Source organism: Rousettus aegyptiacus, unplaced genomic scaffold (assembly GCF_014176215.1).
Source record: "Rousettus aegyptiacus isolate mRouAeg1 unplaced genomic scaffold, mRouAeg1.p scaffold_m13_p_4, whole genome shotgun sequence".
Classification (NCBI taxonomy): Eukaryota; Metazoa; Chordata; class Mammalia; order Chiroptera; family Pteropodidae; genus Rousettus; species Rousettus aegyptiacus.
The window spans coordinates 87,802,148-87,823,388 of NW_023416307.1; the positions used below are offsets into that span (position 1 = coordinate 87,802,148).

At 34.4% G+C, this 21,241-nt stretch overlaps 1 pseudogene; it reads right to left on the reverse strand.

Annotated features, from left to right (window-relative positions):
- Positions 1-19,094: 19,094 nt before the first annotated feature.
- Positions 19,095-19,213, reverse strand: LOC118602495 (annotated as a pseudogene).
- Positions 19,214-21,241: the final 2,028 nt, after the last annotated feature.

Sequence of the window (21,241 nt, forward strand, 5' to 3'; positions counted from 1 at the left end):
TTCCTAAAATTATTGATATGACTCGTTTCAAAACTCACTGAATTTTTCAGAAGTATCTTCCTGAATTCTCTGTTTTTAAGTCGCATATTTCTATGTCTATGTCTGCAAGCTTATTTTCTGGAGATTTTTCTGTTTCTTTCTGAGATGCCTTGTCACGTTGGTTGTTAATAGTGTTTAATGGACTATTTCTGCACCTGGGCATTAATGGAAGTGTATTCTGTTGTTTTTCCAGAAAGAAGATTTATTATATAAGAGTCTCTTTTTTGCCTGCTGCAAAGAAGGTGCTTTTCTTTTGGTTTCCAGTAGGTACTGTGTAAGCCTCTTGGATCCTTGCTTTATATAAAGCCTAAATGTCTTTTTTATATGTTTGTAGATATTTAATCACACTTGCTATTCTCAGTTTCAGTCCCTGTCTGTGTTAGCAACAGTTTTTGTAGCATTTGCTCAAATTTCCCTGGGGCTCCGCGGTGTTCACTCTTGGAGGTTATGGAGGGAGGAACCCTCTGGGTTGGGAGTTGGGGGCTGCGGCTCAGCCTTGGTTTTGCACCTGGTACTGGTAAAAATCAACTGTTGTGTCTCTGTGGTCCTGTCTCACCTCTCTTCTTTCTGCCCTGACAACTGGTCTCTGCTTCTGGCTGTTAAAAGTTCCAACATCTCCAGTCAGGCGGATCGTGGAACTCACTGCACCTTCACCCCTCCCCCTCCTCCTTCAAAGAGCATTGGAGGCTGCAAGAGGCAGCTTCTCTATTTCTCCCAGTCCACCACCTGACACCCAGGGTTTTGACTTTTGGTAACTCTTATGTGCCAATCCCATGCTCAGACGTGCTGCTGTGCATTTGGCTGTTTTTGTTAAGTTTTAGTTGTTCAACTTATTGTTACAAGGGGAAAGATCTGAGGACGTCTCTCACTCCACTGTGTTTCCTATACTCTCTCCACTGGTTTTTTGTTTCTATTATTTTTCATTTGTAGAAGTTCTTTCTCAAAAATCAAATCTACTTGATCAATTTTATAGACTCTTATTCTTTATTGACATATTTGATGTCTTCCTTTTATTACGTTGAAACATATTCAACATTGCTAATTTTTATATTCTAAATTCAATATTTCCAATATCTGAAATAATGTATCTTATTCTACTCTTTATTGTTTATGCTATTTCTTTGTAATTTTCAAATTTTTTTTTCAGTTATAGTTGGAAAACAATATTATATCAGTTTCAGGTGTACGACACAGTGATTAGACATTTATATAACTTACAAAGTGATCACCTGGACAAATCTAGTATACATCTGACACTATATATAGTTACTACAATACTACTGGCTGTATTTCCTATTCTGTACTTTACATCTCCATGACTATTTTGTAACTACCAAATTATGCCTCTTTATCTTCTACCTTCATCTATCCCCCAGCTCCACCCTCCAGCAAATATCAAAATGTTCTTTGTATCTATGAGTTGTTTCCATTTCATTTGTACATTTATCCTGTTCTCTAGATTCACATGTAGGTAAAATCATATGACATTCGTCTTTCTCTGTTTGACTTACTCCACTTAGCACAATACCCTCCAGATCCATTCATGTTGTTTCAGTTGGCAAAATTTCATTCTCTTTTATGGATGAATAATATCCCAGTGTATTAATGTACCACTCTTTATCCATTCATCCATTGATGGGCACCCAGGTTGCCTCCATATCTTGACTATTGAAAATAATGCTGCAACAAGCATATGGATTCACATGACCCTTAGATGTAGTATTTGGGTTTGTTCAGATAAATACCCAGAAGTTAGATTACTGGATCCTTCTTTGTCTTTTGTCATAGCCTTTGTTTTAAAGTCTATTTTGTCTGGTATAAGTATTGATATCTCAGCTTTTTGTCATTGTTTCTATTTTCATAAAATGTCTTTTCCATCCCTTTACTTTCAATGTGTGAGTGTCTTTCAATCTAAAGTATCTTGTAGGCAGCATATGTAAGGGTCTTGATTTTTATTCATGCAGCCTATCTTTTGATTGAAGCATTTAGTCCATTTACATTCAAAGTAATTATTCATAGGTACGCAATTATTGTCATTTTATTATTCATATTTTTAATCTTCTTCTTCTTAAAGAAGTTCCTCTAACATTCTTTTTGTAATACTGGTTTGATGTTGTTAAACTCCTTTATCTTTTTCTTGTCTGGGAAGCTCTTCACCTGGCCTTTGATTTTTAAATAATAGCTTTGCTGGGTAGTTTAGTCTTGGTCATAAGTGCTTGCTTTTTATCAGTTTAAATATTTTGTGCCAATTTCTTCTGGCTTGCAAATTTCCTGTTGAGAAATCAGCTGGAAGCTCCCTTGTAGGTAACTGCTTTTCTTTTGCTACTTTTAAGATTTTCTCTTTATCTTTAACATTTAGCACTTTAATTATAATGTGTCTTGGTGTGGGCTTCTTTGTAATCATCCTGTTTGGGACTCTGTGTTTACTGGGCTTGTATGTCTACTTCTTTTGACAGGTTAGGAAATGTTTTGTCATTATTTTTTCAAATAGGTTTTCAATTCCTTGTTCTTTCTCTTCTCTTTCTGATACCTCTATGATGTGAATGTTGGTATGCTTGATGTTCCAGAGGCTCCTTAAAGTAGCCTCAATTTTTGGATTCTTTTTTAGATTCTTAGATTCTTATCGCTGTTCCGATTGAGTGTTTTCAAATTGTCTTTCAAATTGCTGATTCGAGTCTTTGCTTTATTTAATTTACTGTTGATCCCCCCTAATGCATTCTTTATTTCAGTTTTTGTATTCTTATTTTCTGACTGGTTCTTTTTTACTTTATTTTGCTTCCATTTTTATGATTTATATCTTTTTGTTGAAGTTCTTACTGAGTTATTGAGCATCTTTATAACTCGTGTTTCGAACTCTGCATCTGGTAGATTATCTCTATTTTGTTTAATTCTTTTTCTAGAGCTTTGCTCTGTTCTTTCATTTGGGACTTTTTTTTTTTGGTCTCCTCATTTTGGCTTCCTCTTTGACTTCGTTTCTATATACTAGGTAATTCTGCTATGTCTCCTGGTCTTGGCATAGCGACCTTATGTAGTACATGTTCCACAATCTTCTTGGTCACGTAAGCTGGGTACTCCAGGTATGTCTCTTGTGTTAGTTGTGTGTGCTTGCCTGTTGCAGTTGAGACTTGGTTGCTATCGAACATCAATGGGAGGAATTGACCTTCAGGCTCAATGATTTGGTTGTGAGGACTGGCTGTGACTACAGCAACAGAGCTATTGTGCACAGGCTAATTCTGTGGAGCAGAATTCACTTTAGCAGAGCTCAAGTGCCTGCCCAGTCTACCCTGTGGGTGTGTCGTGTGTGGAGGTGGTTGGCCTGATGCTACCATATATCGTCCATCCCAGAACGATATATTCGTTCTGGGATGCTTGGGAAGGGCTCTGTTGCAGACAAAGGTCAGCATTGCCCATGTCCTGCCTGAGGTCACTTGGGATTAGCTACAAAGTGATATGCAGATGGTTTTATTTTGCTTGGCTTAAAGGTTTCTGAGAGAGGCTAAGCTGAGAACCAAGGCTAGCTGCCACTTGGGGCTGATTAGCAAGAGAATGGGGCATACCGAGGCCAGATGCTCCTTTTGGGGGGTTTGTCAACCTTTGAGAAACTTTAGAAAAGTCTGCGGCATAACCCGAGACAGGCTGTTTATATGGAAAAACCACTGGAAGCAACTTGGATGGGCCAACAAGTCAGGTGAGGCAAGGTCTCAGGGAACCATCGGGAAAGGGCCCATGGTATTAGCCAGGTTAATGGAGACTCAAATATGGTTGCCACCTGTATCTTCATGCTGGGTAGAGGCAGGGCTCAACAAGGGAATAATGTCTTCTGACAGCCTTTCTGTCTGAGAGAAGGTTGCCTTCCAGCCCTCATCCTGAAGGTAGACAATTCAGTTCTTCCCTATATGTCCCTGGCATCCTCCAAGCTGCTGCTTCAGTATTGGAGCTCAGAGAAAGTGAGTCTATTAGCAGGCCAGTGTATGAACCCTTAAGGGGAATGCCTGGGACTCCTGCAACTCTTCATCTCACTCAACCACAAACTGCACTGGTTTTCACAGCCTTAAGTTATGGGGACTGCTCTTCCCAGCATTAGAATCCTGGGCTAAGGAGTCTGGTATGTGGCTGGGACCCCTCGCTTCTCAGGGGAACTTCCACAGCTGAGGTATCCATCCTGATTTTTAACTGCAACAAGTTCATTCTGAATCTTCCTATTCTCCTACAAGTTTTCGCGTGACTTCTCTATATCCTTATTTATAGGACTTCAGTTCAGCTAGACTTCAGGCAATTCTCAATGATGGTTGTTCTGTAGTTTAGTTGTAATTTTAATGTGGTTATACAAGGCTGCGATCACAGCGTTTGCGTACTCCGCCGTTCTGATTGGAATCTTTTGGTCTTGGTGCTTTTTTTTCCTGCTGCATTTTAATATTTTTGTTGTGAGTTCAGGCCTGATGATTTTTTTTTCTGTGAGACTATTCTGAATCCTAGATTGAGAGTGCATTCCTCTAGAAAAATATTTGCATTTCTTTATGCCATCCTTAAGCTGGCACTACTAATAAGGGGGGAATGTAAGTTCAGAGCACAAGTCCATATTGGACTTAAGAGTGTGCTTATAAGTTTCCAGGGGAGGTAATTTTTTTTGAGGTATAATCCATATACAAAATTTACTATTTTAAAGTGTACATTCAGTGACATTGAATACATTCACAATGTTGTGCAACCATCACCTCTATCTAGTTCCAATTATTTAATCACCCTGAAAGGAAACTTCATATCCACTAGCAGTCACTCCCCATTATCCTCTCTTTCCATCTGTGAAAAACACTAATTTGCTTTCTGTTTATATAGATTTACCTACTCTGATTATGGTGTATAAATAAAATCATGTAATATATAATGTTTGGTGTCTGGCTTCTTTCATTTAGCATAATATTGTTTAGATTATCCATGTCGTAGCATGTATCAATACTTCATGCCTTTTTTTATGACTGAATTCTATTGTATGTATGTATCATAATTTTTTGGTATTTCCACCTAAGAGTGGAATTATGGGTTATACAGTAAATCTATGTTTTCTTTTGTTGAGGAATCATAAAACTTTTCTACAGTGGCTGTACCATTATTTACTTCCCCCAGCAAAATATGAGTGTTCCAATTTATCTATATCCAAGTCAACATTTATTTTCCTTTTCTGTTTTGTTTATAATCAATCTAGGTGATGTAAAGTAGTATCTCATTAAGGTTTTGATTTGCAATTTCCTAATGACTAATGATGTTGAGCATTTTTTTTATCCTTGTTGCAAATATCATATCTCATTCTATAGTTTATATTTTTATTTTTGTCAAAATGTGCTCTGATGCACATGTTTCTAACTTCGATGGAGTCCAATTTATCTATTTTTGTTGTTTTGTTGTTGTTTGTTGGAGTCATCTAAGAATTCATTACTAAATCTAAGATCGTGAAGATTTACCCACACATTTTCATTTAAGAGCATTGTAGTTTTTATGCTTATAGGTCATTGATCCACTGTGAATTAGTTTTGTATATGGTGTGAAGAGGTCTAACTTCATTATTTTGTATGTGGATATCTGGTTGTCTCAACACCATTTGTTGCAGAGACTAGTTTTTCCCCATTGAATGGTCCTGGCAACCTTGTTGAAAATGAATTGTTCACCAATGTATGGGTTTATTTCTGATTGAATTCTATCCATTGGATTATATGTCTATCCTTGTGCCAGCACCACAGTTTTTCCAATAGTGGTTTTGGAGTAAGTATTAAAATCAAGTGTACATTTTTCAACTTTATTCTTCTTTTTCCATATTGTTTTGGTTATTCAAATCCCTTTGCAATTCCATTTGCATTTAAAAATCAGCCTTTTCTTTCCTGCAAAAAAAAAAATGTCAAATTTAAATTGGGATTGTAACAGGGATTGCATTGTATCTGTAGATCATTCGGGGTAGTTGCCATCTTAACAATATTAAGTCTTATAATCTCTGAACAGTAAATATCTTTCCATTTATTTACATTTTCTTTAATTTCTTTCAGCAATATTTTGTAGTTTTTAGTATACAAGTCTAGTACTTTTTTGTTAATGTATTCCTAAGTATTTTGTTCTTTATAATGTTATTGTAAATTTTTTTTTAATTTTACTATCAGACGGTTCATCATTTTTGTATGTCCATCTTGTGTTGTGCAACTTTGCTAAAGTTGATTATTAAATTAGATTTGTTTTTATTTTATTTGTTTCCCTTCACCAAGACAAAGTACAAGGTCAATTCTCCTGGTTGACAGTTTTACAATAGAGTTTTTTGTTTTGTTTTGTTTCTAGATTATCATTTCATTGAGGATTTTTTTTTTTTTTGAGTTTTAGCTTTATGTAAAGTTCTAACTCAATTTTTTATCTTTGGGAGCCCTAGGTTTTGTCTCTTACAATCACATTTAGCCTACTATATAAAGGCTTCTATTCAGATGGTTCTGGAAATCACGTGTAGGTCAACCGGTGCTCTTTGTTCTGGATTCACACTTTGACTTAGTTCGAATTTTCTTACCAGTTCAGCAATTTGAGTGAGTGTGTGTGTATATATATTTTCTTTAGAATTTTAAATGTTTCTCAATAGATACATTTCAAAGAATATTTTCTCTACTGTATTACTAGAAATAGAAGTCCCTCTTAGAGGATTTTTGTGGGAAATAAAAGGGATTATGTTCACAAAAAGCATAAGATGAGATCTCTCACACAGTTTCTACTCTAGATATTATTATAAACTGAATATTTGTATCCTCCCCAAATTCATCTGTTGAAATTCTACCCCCCAATGTGATAGTATTTCGAGGTAGGGCCTGCCATGTAAGCACACATATCAAAGACAGCTGTCTATAAATTACGAAGCTAGTCCTCATCAGATACCAAATATGTCAGTAACTTGATTTTGGACTTTCCAGTCTCCAGAACTATGAGAAGTAAGTTTATTTATTAAGCCATCCATCCAGTCTAAGGTATTTTTATTATAGCAGCCTGAGTTGACTAGAATGGGCATCATTTGCTGCTGCTGCTGCTGCTGCTGCTGCTGCTGCTGCTGCTGCTGCTGCTGCTGCATGTGTGTGTGTGTGTGTGTGTGTGTGTGTGTGTGTGTGTGTGCATAAGAGATTCAAAATGAGGTATCATTGGTGACTTTAGCTTTGAAATATAATGACCTACTTGAAACTACTATTGTGGAAAATTCAACATAAAGCTAATTTTTGCTTAAGATGTATGATTTTACTTGAAGTGGTTTTTCAAAGCTCACTGAAACATTGTTCCCTGTGGGTCTCCACCATAAAAAGTTTCACTGACATGATGACAATAACAGTAATAAGAACATTGGATTATTTTTGGTATAACTTGTAGAAGTGAACAGTCTCGTTTACCACTTTTCAATTTATATATTTTACTTTTATTAATTAGTGTTGAAGCAAGACCAGCCAGAAGTAACCTGAAACTTTGTTCAAATGTTTTTGCTCTGCTGGATTCCTATACGTGAAAGCATGGGAACACTTTAAAGAAGAGAAGAATTAAGTTCCAAGGAAATGCTCACAGAGTATCTACAAAAGGCAAACTAAGCCCATAAACCAACACAATGAAAGCCCCAAAGAGAGGTAATTTCATCATGAAAATGACTAACATAGGACTTAAAGTGAATTGAACCTCCATTCTGCAAAGTAAATGTCTTGTTAGAGCAAACTGCAGATGCCAGTTACTTATTGATCCAACCCGGACATTGATTATTTTATGTCTGTTCAACCCCCTGATTTCTACCTTTTGAAACTTTGAGAATGATTTTTCTATAGTTAAAATGCTTTTCATTCAGAATAGCTAGTTCTTCATAATATTTATCTACAGGCTTTAGATATAATAATTTTTTTAACGTCTCAAGAGATATTTATCAAACACATTATTTAGATCTTAATGCTATAAAAGTAATTTTTGTTTTATGTGTGATAAGATGCTTATATACAAAATCACACCATTTTTACCACTTTTAAGCATAAACTTGTTCTGTCTAGTTACTACTTTTTTGTCCCATTAGTAGCAAATTTCATTGTGTGCCTTTGGGTGTGAAACATTTTGGGCTTTCTTTTGCTTTCAAAGTTCTTGCTATTACTAAAGTTTTGGTCAGGCTTACTGTTCATGAATGCAATAGTCATATTATTATAAGAAGCTAATTGTATTGCTTGTGCTAATGAATTATTCATGGTATAATCACGTAAATTCACTCCACGCTGATGCTTTATTTTGCATGCTGACTTGAACATGGTGCATTTTTCACATTTTCATTTAGAATGATCTTGGATAATGACCTGTTTGTAGATATAGGGGTTTACATTGACCTCAATATTCCTCTCTTCTCTAAACATTGTCTCATAATGCATATACTTCACCAGAGTGGTATAGGTCATTCAGAGTCAGGGCCTTGCTAATATTTTAAGCCTTCCAATTATTGCTTATTAACAGTATTTCAAAGAGAATTTTCTCAACATAAAGCATAGTGTTACCCAGGACTTTTCAAATAGCAGACATTCTTTCTTTTGTCTTCTAACTCACATTTCATAAACTCATCATTCTTTCTAGTCTTCCTCAATTCCTGGACTTTTCATTTAATTACTCTTCTCTAACTTGTACTCGTCCATTCATGCCAACAAATTACTTACAGATAATACTGAAGAATTACATATGGAGTAATAACTCACTATAGAACAGTTGCTGTCTATCCTGGTGCATATCCTTCCTCTACACCAAAGCTGCTGTGGTTTATTACTCACTACCCATGTTAAAACATTTCTGCTTTGCTTTTAAGTCCTCCCTAAAGCATTCACTCTTCCTAATGATCTTATCTCATCATTCATTCTAGTTGAACCAATCTGCTTATTCGACCAGAAGCATAGCAAGCTATACCACTATCTGTACCTTCATGTAGCCCACCTGTATTTTATCATACATTTTTAAATATTTACACTCTAGTTTTTCTTTTTACTCTTGTTCACCCTCATTACATTTGTTTTAAGTTTACCATCCTAACGAGATGATAATTTTTTTGACTCTGAATCACACCATAAATTCTTGCGACTCAGTAGAATCTAACAAAGCATAAGTGCTAATAACCATTTATTTTATTTGACTCATTATTAATGCCTGTCATGGCAGGTGTTGACATGAACATAATACTTTTAAAGAGGACCCAAATGACCAAGCTATATTTTAGATTGTGGGTAAAACTCTAAGCAAACATATTTATCATAAAATGAAACAGTGAACTTTATTTATGAGCACTGAGTTGAAAAATTATTTGACCTTTCTTTCCTGAATTTGAAATATCTAACATCAGCCTTTTGGATGTGAGGATGATTTAACTATACACCCTGCTATCCAGTTAATTGTTGAGGTGGATTTAATTCATCTGGCTGGCTGGCCAGGTATCCTTTTCACTTCTGGATGCTGAAGTTGTAGAATATTAACCAGAGAATGAGCATCTCATTTGGAGGAAAAGGACCATTCTACAGAATAAAGTTGCACCTTCTCGCTATCATATTTTAGAAGACAACCATTGGTATTTCTACACACAAAAAAAAATAGTATTTATGCATAGCTTTTACATAGATTTGCAAGGTGGTATTTTAATCCTTGGATTTCAAGGTCTTAAATTAATAAAAAGAATATTTAAAAACAGTAAAGATTTCATGAAGGTATGCAAGAGCTACACTACAAATTACATCAAGGAGAGCTAGAGACCATGTCTATCTTATTTCTACTGAGTTCCCAGATCCAGCACAGTGTCTAGCACCTAGTAGATGCTTAATAATTGTTTCTTGTAGACATTGATAACTAAACATGTGGGAATTTAAATTTAAGTATAATCCAACATTATGAACTCCACCCACCAGTGTGTACAGAGATGTCCTCATTGGCATTAATGTTAAATTTATTTTCCTAAACCATTCTTCTGTTTAGCTATAAGAAGTCAAGTGTTTTGTAGAGTTTCCCTTCTCAGGTATTTCTGACATCTTCAAGGCATTTGTTAATATTCAGTGACTGCCATGACTAGAAAGCCAGGACTTTCCAGTCTCTGACACTTGGATCCATGGAAAAAATGCTTTAAAATTAAAATGCTATTTCCATGACCATTGCTGTCGTGGCCACCAAGAAAATCTCCCATGCAATATGTCAATGAAATTGGATTAGTGCCACTCTCACTGGAGATGGCAGGTCATTGGGTAGTAAAAGGATGTCAATTCTATTTTAAGCTTAACTAGGGCTCCTAGGCAATTTTGCTTGAGCTCCAAGGGTTAGGACACTCAACACTCCAGCACTCTCATTCACTTCCATATAGCTAGAGAGCTAGCATCCCAAAGATCTAGGCTCTAATATCAAGACCACTTCTAGACTGAGATGCTGTTTTTCATCACCATCATTCCCACTGGCACTACAAGAACAATCTTGCATTTCCAATGTCAGTGAAATCAGAACTAGAACTGCCTAAAATGCAAGATATAAGATATTTATTCTATCTGAAAAACTTGCCATATTTACAATGTTATTCAAACCTAGAACCCTCCTGGATACTCAGCAAAGTGAGGGTTAAAGCATTCCTTTTCTGGTACACTCAGCCACGAGTTATAGAATAAGATTGCTTGAGTTCCAAAGTTTTGTTTTAATAGATAATTCAATTAGTATGTGAATTATGGTTGTTTGATCCATTTCCTGTAATCAGCTGTCAAACTACACCTACATTCATTACCCACCTCAATCTCCAGGTCCTATTGCTGGCTCCAGCACAATGGATTATGTCACACCTCTTCTCTTTCCTTTTTTTTCTGAGATCACTCTTTTCCACCTTCAACCCATTAGAAATGGCTGCACCCATTCATTCGAGTCTTTCTTTTCTTATCCCAGTTGCTTTGCAAAGAATGGTCACAGGTGCAAGTAAAAAAGTGCCTAATATAGAATGCCAAGGTTCCACTACTTTAAAAATAAGTATGAAAAGAAAACACACAAGACACTTCATAGAATACAGGTTCATGGCTCGCGACTACACATAGAGAAAAAATTGCTGGTGAGAACTTTAGTGATAGATGCTGCTATTCAAGATAAACATATCCCAGGTGGTCCCTGTATTGCCAAGAATAGGTGGATGCTGGAAGAGCCAAGAAGGCTGTAGATCTACTCATTTTATCTTTAGGTAAAATCTTATATGAAACTTTTGTAGAGTTGATTTGTGTGTGTGTGTGTGTGACAAGAGACCATAGTACTTTTCTTTAATCCAGATAAAAAAAATTATAGATACATATTTTTCAGAGTAAAGGTGAAAGTTTGCAAAACATCTGTGTCCTGGATGGAAGATCTCTGTCTTATTAGCTGTCAGGTAATTTAATAGATTAGAAGCAAAAGAGAAAATCATCCTCTACATATGGCTTTGGGCATTTGGCAGGAAGTAAAAGGAACATTATAAAAATAAGGACTACAAAATAACTTTAGATGTCTTATGTAGAAGTAAGGGAAAGACTTGAATGAAGCAGTCCAGGATTATCACTAGAAGTAGGCATCAGCTGCTGATGCTTACGCCCCCTAATTGTTAAATATTTTAGTGACTAACAGCAATTAGATCTCCAAAATAATTGAATTACATTTATTTGGTACCCACTGTGTAAGACCAGATATTTTCACTTATGTTGCCTCATTTAACCTTCATGAATCCTCAGGTGATACTCCTTTCTTCAGCTGCTAGAGTTGGAGCACAAAGTACTTATGTGAATTCTCTATAATCACAGTAAATAAGGGTCCAAGGTAAATATTATAATCCAGGGCATACTTTAGAACCTATGATTTTTTGGTTTTAATATGAAATTAACTCAGAATTTTAAACATTTAATAAAAAGACACTCCTAAATCTTCCAATTCTAAAAAAGCATTTCAAAAAGCATCATCATTATCATTGTTTTTATTAGGAAGAAAAAGTAGATCGATTATCTTGATGTACATGGCTTAATGCTAGCAGTAGCTTTAAAAGAATTAATAGATTTCTTCCCTCAACTACAGTTTTAGAATCACTAAACAAGGCATTTTTTTTAAGTTTATTTTTTAGGTATTTCCTCCCTGATTTTGAAATTCAACATTTATTGGAAACTTCCAAAACTTTCTATTTAAATTCTCATGATTTAGATTATGAGCTTAAAATGGAAATAAATTACTCTTTTAAAACCTTAATGACTTCATGCAGATGTACACACATACACACAAACACACTCATATACTTTGACCTCAGTTTAATTGTTTTAGAATGGGGCTCTGTATTTATGTTAAGTTTTTTTTTTTTATTTAAAAAATAGTCTTCTATAGCCTTTAAACTGCTTAGAACATAACCAAGTAGAAAGTGACATAAACTTAACTCAATTGAGCCTTTCTGATCAGCCTTGTGGGTAAGGAGAAAAGAGGGGAGAAAAGGGAGAAGATAATGGTGATTGGGTATGTGGAGAGGATGGAGGTAGAGCTGCCAGGCATAGCAAATAAAAATGCAGAATACCCAATTAAATTTAAATTTCAGATAAATAATGCATATATATATAAACAATGTGTATATTTTTAGTATAATTATGAGATTATTGAATGAGACACACCTATACTAAAAAAAATTACCAATTTTTTACTCAAATTCAAATTTAACTGAGTGTTCTATATTTTATATGGCAACCCTAGACGATGGCAAAGATAATTAGCATTGGATTGCAATTGCCACATTTCTTTTATGCACAGATTATCAGGCTCCTTCTGAGCTGTAGTAGAGGTTTAAAATTGGGGCCACTTTTGCTCCCTGCTTACTAGTGACAAGCTATTGATAGCCAGGCATTGCCAAATTCTCATTAGTTTTTAAAAGTCAGGAACTACATTTAGAAAAGGCAGCACGCTTCCAGAGAGGTCATCTATCCAATGACCTCCTGTACCAGGAACGCAGCTGAAACCCAGGAAGCGAGGGAAAAAAAAAAGTTCTCTGAGAATCCAAAATAGAAACCATGTGCTACAGCTCATGCTCTTTTCTCTGAGAAGTGGCTCTCAGACCTGAACTCAGTGTAATTTGCTCTTCTGTTAGACACCATCTGAATAAGTTTGGTTGTCTGATTTCCCGTTCAATAGAGATAAAAAACAAAATTATGAGGTGGGCAGAAAAGCTAGGTAGACTTGTGGTCAGCTGCTTAGAAGACAACCTGGAAGAAAAAAACATATCTCTATTTAAACGATCTCCATAAAAATTCGGAAGAAAATATACCAAAATGTCATTAGTGGTTATTGCTCAATAACAAGCCAACAAGTGCTTTTTATTTTTTTATACTTTTTCAGATTTTATAAAAATTTACTTGTATGTATGTTTATAATCAGAAAAAGAAATAGAGATATTTTCAGTAAAATGAAATTCAAAGAATTATTCCTTGACTCTCCCAGAAAAACTATTCTTATATCTATTAGGAGCATTTTCTAAATAGTAATGATAAGCCAAATGTTTACTTTTCACTGTCTTCCACTGGATTATACATTCTTTAAGGGCAGGATTCATGTTTTTCCAGTCTTGTAGCCTTGGTAATTAGCATAATGTCCAGCATAATAAACGTTCATGAAGTATTTGTTGTAAAGTCAAAATGCATAGCGCTTCTCGGGCACGTAGACATAAATTCTCCACACCAGTCTCCTTGGGGCAGGACTATACTACATCCTGTTTCAATCTCCACCATAATAATGTGTATTATGAATCTGTGATGCAAGTTAGAATTATGGTTGCAGTTCTGTTTTCAAAAGCACAGAGGAGTATAATTCATTCCTGCCAATTTTCTGTTGAAATGGTTAATAAAAAGTTTTGGTTTAAAGAAATAAATATCACTGGCTTTGAAAATTCTCTTATACAGAACTTCTCATTTACTCTGAGGCCTGGCTCTATCTGTTAAAGGTATGGGCTAGAGAGGTGGGACACTGCTTCTCAGAGTTGCACTGTAGAGCAAAGCACCATTTGTGGTCTACTGGCTACAAGAGGAGACCATGTACTGTGTTCTAGAAGACATGACGGACTTCTATACGAGACACTGTATGTAGTGTCACATATAGTGCCAGCCAGAAAGCATGTAGTCTTTGAAAATTAATAAAAATGTAACAAATGCCAAAGTTCAGTTTTCTTTGTAACCTACTCTTTTAAAAACCCCTTCTCAGTGCAGCACAGAAAGGCTGAATAATATCTTAAAACGCAACTCTTTTCTAATCAGCATTTGTAAATGGAATCCAATCATTTCTCTCTCTTCCTAATGTAGTGATTTGTTTGTGTCAAAACTGTGGCTATTTAACCAAAAGAAATTTATGAGTTACCGCACTGTGAATTTTGTGGCAGAGATATCTGACAAGAATAGTATAATTCAGTATGTATTAGTTTAGTTTTGCAAAAGATTTCGAAGCACATTTTAGTTACTTGGAATGGACTTTGAAAGCAGAGAAATAGCGTTGCTTTCCTGCCACTGCATTTTCTGGAAGCAGTTTCCCACCTTGCCCACAAATGCACCCAGGGCTTGCCAGCAGTATCCCTTAACTCCAAGAAGCAGCTATTCAAAATTAAACTGAACGTTAGGACATTTTTCACTACAATCAACTTGAATGTCAGTGCTAATGAGCAACAAGGTAAATCAATCCAGCGATCACTTACTAATTTTAGTTATTAAATTTGACTCCATTTTCACATCTTTAAAGTTAAATTCAGTGGTAATGTTGTCTAATTTGACTTCCAGTTTTTTTTCTCTTTCCACTCCTTGAAGGTAATGGTAATAAACAAACAAACAAACAAACAAAAACACCAGAATTGTAAGTTCAAAGCAGCAAGAAGAGGAAGAAAAAGTTGATATACAACTGATTAATCCCTGGATGATTTAGGTTTGATAATGAATAGGTGCTACTTTCAGCTAATAAAAGAAAAACACTCCATAGGCAGCAAAGCTAAGAGACTCAACTGTAAGAGCTGGGAAGGCTACGTGCATAAATAACTTTAGAAAAGTTTTAAAATACCATTTGAGGTTTTAAATATGTAGACCAATGTGTTTGTAAAAAAAAAAGAAAAAGAAAAAAAAATTGCGTAATATATTCCTAAAATTTCAAGCAAGTTAGTGAAGACTTCCTAAGACAGATCATTTTGAGTCACTCCCAAAGACATAATAATGCTTTTGTATCCCACATGAAAAGCGTTAGCTATGAAATGACTAAACTATGCAGCTCTTGTGCAAATCACTACTCAACTGTGAAGGCTGGTAAGCTGATACTCAGGAGACAATTAATGTTACACAGGAAGCATCGTGACAAGTTTTTGACCAACAAGTCAATCTGTTCATTAATCCCTTTCTGATCAATGAATAACCTTTACCACCAAAGGGGATTTAAAGCACCCTTTCCACACCCCCCAGAGATAAGAGTCCTGATCCTACAGCCACCAAATTAAGTATATGTAGCACTGAGTGTCTCATAGCCTCATCCAGAATTCTCTAAGAAATAGTGAAGAAAAACAAATCCTTCATTAACATCAAGTATAGCTATAAATAGTTAAAAACTGCATTTGGAATAAAGGCATATGAAGAGTAAGGTAGGCTAGTAATAAGGTCTTTAAAAAAATGAACATAGAACCCAAAGCTGATTTCGTAAGACCAAGTTTAATAGAAAAGAACATTATTCTTTCAGCCATCCTGGTTAAAGATTGTAATGAGCTCCTTACCCCAGAAAAATGAAGTGTCAAACTTCAATGCCCATATTTATATAGAGTTTATCATGTCCAAGAAGGCATGGTAAACACTCTGTGGCTCTGGGTCATTCATTACCAACAAATCCATGTGTCCACTTCATAAAATCCTGAGTTAAAGAACTTATTGTTGGGGTTCTATGGACAGATATCTAGAACAATAGACTCAATAAATATCTGCTCAATGAATGAATCCTGGATTTAGTAAGCTGTTCATACTAGACTTATAATTTTTGTGTACTGAATGAAGGGAAAAAGTAATCCTTAAAGAATTCTCTCACAACAGGGCTTATTTTGTCTGGTATGCTGCATGCTATGTGTTATGTTATTCACATTCGAGATAAAATAAAGGCCATGGGGTAAATGTCCTAAGAAACTTCACCTCTCTGGCCTTGACCTTCTAAGTGTATTTTGATTCTGGGGTTGGCTTTTGGACAAATGTCTCTACAGAGCTCATCTTTCATGACCTGTTCAGCCTGGCTGTACATAATGTCCAGTAGAGGGCTCCCAGATAGACTGATTTGGCTCAGAAGTTCTTTTGGCCCATTCTATTGGCAATTCAGATAGGTCCTCTCTCATCTTTTCAACTATTCTAGACCTTCTGTATCTATAAAAAGATATTATTTTTTGTAAGTGTTATTTTGATCAGGGAAAATTAGCAAGTATATTTATTTCCTGGGTTCTCATAAAAATTACTGCAAACTGATGACTGAAAAAAAAAAATGAAATTTATTCTTTTGCAGTTCTCAAGCCCAGTCTGAAATCAAGGTGTCAACAGGGCCATGCTCCTTTAAAATATTTTAGGAGAGAATCCTTCCTTACTTCTTCCAGCTTCTGGTGGCTCCAAGCGTTCTTTGGCTGCATATCTCCAATTTCACATGGACTTCTCACCTGTGTTTACCTCTTCTCTGTGTTATTAGGACTTTTGTCATTGAATTTAGGGCCAACTTAAATAATTCAAGATGATCTCATCTCAAATTCCTTGGGTTTAATTACATCTGCAAAGAACCTTTTTTCAAATAAGGTCATATCCACAAAATCTAGTGAACATATATCTCAGGGAGCCACTATTCAATTCACTATAGTAGGTGACTTAGAACTACTTGTTCTCATGGCATCCCAAATGAATCTTAAAAGTTGAAGAGGAAAGCAATCTGTGACATTACATGTGTTATTCTAAAAACATTTCAAAAGTTATCTGCTTACCTTAATTTTATGTCTATATCCTCAAATAATCATTTTAACTTACAATTATTATTGTCTTAATTTGTAGTTCATTTACTCTGAGGTTTCTCAGCCTTAGAACTATTGGCATTTTGGGCTGGATAGTTCTTTCTTATGAAGAGCTGTCCTGTTCATTGTAGAATGTTCAACAGCATCCCTGGTTTCTACCCACTAGATGATAGTAACACATCCCTGGGTTATGACGATATCACAGATCTCTAGATGTTTCCAAGGAATTGTTCTTGGTTGAGAACCACTGGTTGAAATCAAACATCACTATATCACAGTATTAGAAATTACATTCAAACACTAAGATTTACCTAAATTATACCTTCGATTTCTGACTAATACTGGTGCTCTGAAAATATTATACAAGAGTCTTATCTCATTTTAGCTGAGAATAATAAATAGATGGAACATTTTCTTACAGTATATACACATTTAGATGGCCCAGTTTATACTACCATACTAAGTGACAAGAAAGAATATGGTTCAGAGTGTGTTTTACAACTTACTTATCTGTTATTCAAGAATAGGCAGACATTGCACATTTGAACCAGAAAAGAGAAATTGAATTCTTTTGTAACAGAGCTTGACAGATAAATATGTATAATATCCATAAATAAAGTTAAATTATAAGAAAAAAAATATGTTTTCTACTGAATATAAACAACAGTGAGAATAAACTTCCTACTGTTAAGTTCAATATGGACCATTCAAGTGATGGTTCTATTATTAATTCAGAAACATCAAAGTCTGTTTATGAGTTAAAGGAGGGTATTAGGTATAGATTTATGAATTGTTATCATTGTCTGTTTTAATAAAACATATCAGAATGTATGTTTACCAAAGTTGCCTCTTCAAGGTTGTAGATACCTCAGTAAGCTACAGAACATAGTAAACTACAAAACTGTCGTCATCCCTTCTCCAAACATTTTAGATCTGGAGTAAGTACAAGCTTAAGTCACAACAGAAATCTATTTATTTATTTATTTACTTATTTACTTACTTATGTTTATTTATTTGTTTGTTTGTTTGTTATGATGGCATTGGTTAATGATCTTGCTTAGAATTATGTCTGACTTTGATTAACTGGGTTTTAATCCACTTGTTTCCAGAATTCAAACCACATTTAAAAGATTTAATTTTATAACATTATGGATATTCAAAAAAATGCCCAGTTTTCTGAGACAATTCAAAAAGAGTATGCAAAAATATTTTGAGCAATGAATACAGAAATCTTATTTCCTTGTAAACTTTTAGCTAACAAATGATAATAATACAAATGATGATAATAATAAATTACGAGAGAGAATAATTTTGAGCTACTGATTAGCTTAATTGAGAGTTAGCATAGCATGATGGATAAAATCATGGACTTTTTTACTCAATTACCAGGATGCAATTCTGACTCTGCCATTTACTAACTGTGTGACTTTTTTTCTAGTCTATAAAATGGGTCTAATAATAGTATCAATCACATTGGGTTGAAGGATGAAATTCATTCATATGTGTAAAGCATTAAGAATAAGGCTTGGCATAAATGATGATTATTATTGCTTTAAAGCAGTAAACCTGTAAAGGTGTAATTTCTTTACCTCTGTCATGTCCGTTTTTATTTGATTTGACCCAGCTCCCTAAAGAGTTTAAATTCTAAACCAAAGAGACTGCTAACAATTTCTTCTACTTTGTTGAGAAATAAAACACAAACCTCAGAGATTCTCAGAAAGCCTTACTTTTTATCTCTTTTTTGTCATTATTGGCTTTGAGGAGCTTATCTTCTTCATTTTACAAGTTCTACTTCAACAGCTACTTTTGTTATGTGTTAAATAGTATTTACATTACATAGAAATAAATTTTGATGGCATAGAATAAAGAACTTAAAAATCATGTATGAATAATAGAAAGGGAAGGGGGATTATTTTGTGTGATATGAATTAAGCATGAAGAAAAGAATATAGTGTTCTACGGAAGTGGGGTTCCATTGATGGATCAATGACATATAAATCATATAAAGTCAATATTTTGATATTCTTTTTTCTTTTTCTTTTTTTAACATCTACAGCACCTGGTATTCCTAGATGATTTTCCATCCGAGTACTAACCAGGCTCAACCCTGCTTAGCTTCTGAGATCAGACGAGATCTGGCATATTCAGGGTGGCATGGCTGTAGACTCCTTTGATATTCTTGATTGCACAAAATTTTTTAATTCATGATATTTTTTCAAATGCATTTTTGGATGTAGAGTGTCAGTAATTAATCTCTTAATCTTAACATATTTATCGACTTCAATGGGAGAAAACTTTTTTAATCTCTCGGTATTCATAAATAATAAATGCAATGTAACAGTACTATTATAAATATTATCAATGACATATTAAAATGAATGTCTTGAGAGCAGTTCTTTATAACCAGGAGATATTGAACAAAAATACATATATGAAAAATTATGATCTGAGTTTTAGTCAGAACTCCTTTGTTGGTCACTATTAATTTAAAAACCAAGAAAAAACTTAAATTAATGTAGAAAACAAGGCTACCAAATTTTTCAGAATAAGTTTATAAAGTATCTTTGAGTAAGAAAAATGTGAATGATTCTGCTTTCTCTTACCATAAGTCATTTTAGTGATAAACCTTTTCGATTCTTAAAAAAAAAAAAAAAAAAAAAAAAAAAAAAAAAAAAAAAAGTTTAAATTAACATCATAAGTGAAATTTCCAGAAGATAAGCAGTTTTTTTCTATTTACTGAGGTGGTTTTCAAAGATCCATATAATTCTAAGTTCTTTTCTGAGAATAATATGTCACAGTGAAAGAAAATGCTGAAATCTTTTAATCATACATTTGTACAAAAGAATACCTATCAAAACTGTCTTTAAGACACCCTGAATTGAGACAAAGTCTTGAGGCATTCGGGGACATATGGCTGTTGCTGCCTCATGGCAGGTTATAAAAGTAGAGAAGAAAGAAGATGATAGAGAAGTTACACCATTTGTACATAAGAAAGCATGAAGCTATACACATTTTCTTTATGCATTGTTATTTCCCCCAAAAAAACAAATGCCGTTATTTCTCTGCCTTCTAGAAAGGCAGAGGTATAAAATATTCATTTTTTTCCTCAGGTCTTCACTCTACCCCTGCTCTTTAATATTCTCAACCCCTCAGAAAGTCCTTTTAACCTGAGATTATCTGATTTAAAAAATGATGCAGTAAACATATATCTATCTGATAAGGGATTTATGTCTAGAATATATCATCTAATAGATCTAGAATACTATAACTGAATAATAAAAAACCAAAAATCTAAATTAAAAAATGAGCAAAGGATTTGAATAAATGACACACCAAGGAAGAGATTCAAGTAGATACAAGAAAAGATGTTCAGCACCATTAGTCATTAAAGAAATGCCAGTCAAAAATTAAGGTAAGATACTACCATACACATCCGAGAGAGGATAAATTTTTAAAACTAGTAAGGCAAAATGCTGTCGAGGATGTGAGCAGCTGGGACTAATATATTTTTCTAATGGCAATGCAAAATGGTATAACCACTTTGAAATGTAGTTTTTAAAATTAAACATACACTTATCATATGACCAAGCAATAGCTCTTCTAAGTATTTACCTAAAAGTACTGAAAATGCACCTCCACATAAATACATGTATATGAATGTTCATAGATTTTTTTATTCATAATCACGCCAAACTAATAACAGCCCAAAATGTCCACCAACTGAGGAACTGATAAACTGTGATAATTCCATACAATTAATTACTATTCAGCAGCAAAAATAAATGAACTATTGATGTAACGATGTTAATGAATCTCAAAAACATTATGCTAACCTAAAATAGCCAGACATAAAAGGCTTATGTGTTGTATGATTCTACTTAGGTGACTATCTGGAAAGAGCAAAATTAAAGGGACATAAATCAGAGTGGTGATTGCCAGGAAGCTGGGGATAAAGGAAGGAGTATAAGGAAAATATTGGGTGTGATTGAAATTATCTTTGTCTTGATGTAAGTAGTGGTTGCAAGACGGTATACATTAATAAAGATTTATAAAAGTACATGCTTTAAAAAGATGACTTTTGTGTAGATGAATTATAGTTTAGTAAACTTGACTTTTAAAAAATGATGGAGTGTATTTGAGATTATCCCCACGTGTTGGGCAGTTTATTCTAAACCTAGACTTACCTAGGGAGAA